Below are 2,771 nucleotides of genomic sequence, written 5' to 3' on the forward strand. Positions count from 1 at the left end.
TGATAATATTGTTTGCATATATTTTTATTAACTATATTAAATAAAGCCTACATCTGTAGCACTTTGGAGGTATTAAAGCATTTTCACTTTTATGATGTTAATTATCCTTCCAATTACTCTGTGATAAAGGCAGAGTAAATACTCACTAAATAATAATATTATTAATATTAAATATTCATTTTATTTTATAGATTAAAAACCTGAGGTTCATAGAGTTAAGTATACTCAGAATCATGTTTTTTTCCCTTAGAAACAATATTCTAACATTAGTATTGTATATTGCTCATCACACCACACTTTATCCTGTATGTTAGGATATAATACTTTTTTTTACTTTGTAATTTCCAGACTCAGTGTCATTTTGATAATCATGGTATTTTGTTTATCTAACTGACATTTTTTATTTTAATTATACCACTATGTACATCCACCCAATGTCACTGTGAAAGGCAATTTCCTTGTTTTTATATAATTGTAGGTAGGAAATATGTTTTTAAATATACATATATATATATATACTTATAATGCATTTACAATTTTACTTCTACTTTGTCCAAAAAAGTGCATGAATCTATATTTGCTCTACAGAGTTCCTCAATATATTCAAATATATGCCATGCCTCTTAAAAGAAATGCATACACCAAAAGTATCCACCTCTGATAAATCAAGAAAATAGGAGGCAAGCATTAGCTTATTGGACATTCCTTCAGTCCTCCATGCTCCATTTCAGAAAACTCCCACACCTCTCATTCCGTTCTTAGGATATTATAAGAGTCTGGTACTGAGAGCTATTTGTTCTGACCTCAGAGAGCTACTAGATATGAGATTTCCCTTGAAGTCATTTGAAAAATGAGCCCAGACAGGAGTTAAGAAAGGGGAGAGAGGAAAGTAGACTCCAATAGTGGAGAGAAAAGATGATGCGTCCAGCAGAAAGGAGAAGTAGTTCACTTCTTCTCAGGCAAAACCAGTGAGGGTTTGGGGTGGTCATAAAGGCATCCTAGCATCACACAGGCAGCCAAAGAGCAAGCATATAGTAGTTCCAAGATGGATTCCAGAAGAATAATTCCATTTATCATATGAGAACTCTAGGGAGCCAAAACATCACAAAAATCTGTACAGGAAGATCCCCCACATCCTTAGGCGTATAACTACTTTTCAGATACAAAATACATATATATCCAAAATTTGGCACCACAGAGAAAGTGGGCTTGCCAATTTCATAAAGAACAGATGAATTGATGTTGTTTTACTTTAGTTAAATGTATTTAATATAACCCTGGCAATAATTCCTGTCCAATGTCTCAGCTATTTCCAGTAGTGCTAAGAAAAATGAAATATGCCAACACAGCCATATTCTATAAAGCTAGTTACTTAGAAAATAGTTGCAAACAACAACAAACTGCAATGAAACAAATGTTATTTAGAAAATTTTCTTCATCTGCCTGTATAACAAACATTTATTGAGTCCTGTCAAATTGCCAAATAAAAGTGCCAATGCTGTGGCCAGGAGACCAAGAGCTGACACAGAGACACTTGAAGTACATTTAACAGAAGAGAAATGGAGGAGCCATAGAACATTAAGGATTAATTCAGGAAGACCCAAGACCATGGAGGACTTGCCTGCTCTCTACACTATTTTCCAACCAGAGGTTGTTATGGTGACAGACTATGAAACTTTTATCAAAATCCCAGGCTGTTGGAAGCAAGGTCTGGCCATTCGAACTCACATGTCATCCTGTTGCATGGATAAGCCCTCTGAGATAGTAGATGTCAGAGAAGAGGTGGGGGAGAAGCTTATTGGCTGACAGATGAAAAATGATAGGATAGAATTATCCCTCTCCATGAAAGTTGTCAACCAGGGGACTGAGAAAGTCTTTGATGCCAACAATGTTATCACTGAGCAAGAAGAGAGGCAGAGGCAGTCCTTCCATGATTACACAGGGCAGATCACCCTCAGGGCTGTCCTGTACATCACCTGCAAGCAGTGTGGCTATAAAGACCACTTTGCAAAAGGTTGTTTTATGCAACCATAAGGAACTAAATATTCCCCAATACCTGACGAGGAAGAGGAGAAGGAAGAGGAGAAATCAGCAGAGTGAGAAGCCTGATCCGATGAGGAATTCTTCTAGAAAAAGAAAGAAGCTCCTTAGGTTTCTTCACTCAGTGAGACCTGCCCTCAGTTTGGAAAGTAATGGAGACTGACTCCTGCTGTTGCTGCTGCTGCTGCTGCTGCTGGAAAAGAAGAAAAAGAAATGAAGAAGAAGGAGAAGGAGAAGAAGGAAAAGCCGCAGCAACAGAAGTGATGGCAGCACAGGGAGTGAGAGTGAAAAGAGGGCAGGGGTGGTTGAGAGAAGAAGGAACCAGGAGCCTTGCGCCTTGAAGCCCTAGTTCCTGGAAAGACTCAATATTGAGAATATGGTCTCCCACCTCATTGACTTCTCTCCTATGGGAGAGGGCTTCTCCTCATGCCACAGGTAGGTTTGGGAGTTAGATGGCAAAAGCATCTGTCTGAATGAGTTGTTGTTAACTTACCATTCCGGGTCTCTTTGCAAGTGACTCTTGCAGCTCATCCATTCCTTGACTGAACTTCATTTAGCAGGAGGTCCCATCACCCTCTCCAGCTGCCATTGCCAGAGCCAGATTTCTGTACAGGCATCCAGTCTAGAGCCACAGGTACTGCTGTGCAGGCAAGCCTGGCTGTAGTTGAAGAACAGTGATTGGCCCCTCTCTGTTGGACCAGCCCTGGACTGATTGGTGAGTGATCTCTATG

The 2,771-nt window shown here is 39.3% G+C and overlaps 1 pseudogene; it reads left to right on the forward strand.

Moving 5' to 3' along the window:
• Window positions 1–1,590: 1,590 nt before the first annotated feature.
• LOC118001028 lies at window positions 1,591–2,203 on the forward strand (annotated as a pseudogene).
• The last annotated feature ends 568 nt before the right edge of the window (window positions 2,204–2,771 follow it).

This window comes from Mirounga leonina, unplaced genomic scaffold (assembly GCF_011800145.1).
Source record: "Mirounga leonina isolate KUSES-001 unplaced genomic scaffold, KU_Mleo_1.0 Mir_53, whole genome shotgun sequence".
In the NCBI taxonomy this organism is placed as follows: domain Eukaryota; kingdom Metazoa; phylum Chordata; class Mammalia; order Carnivora; family Phocidae; genus Mirounga; species Mirounga leonina.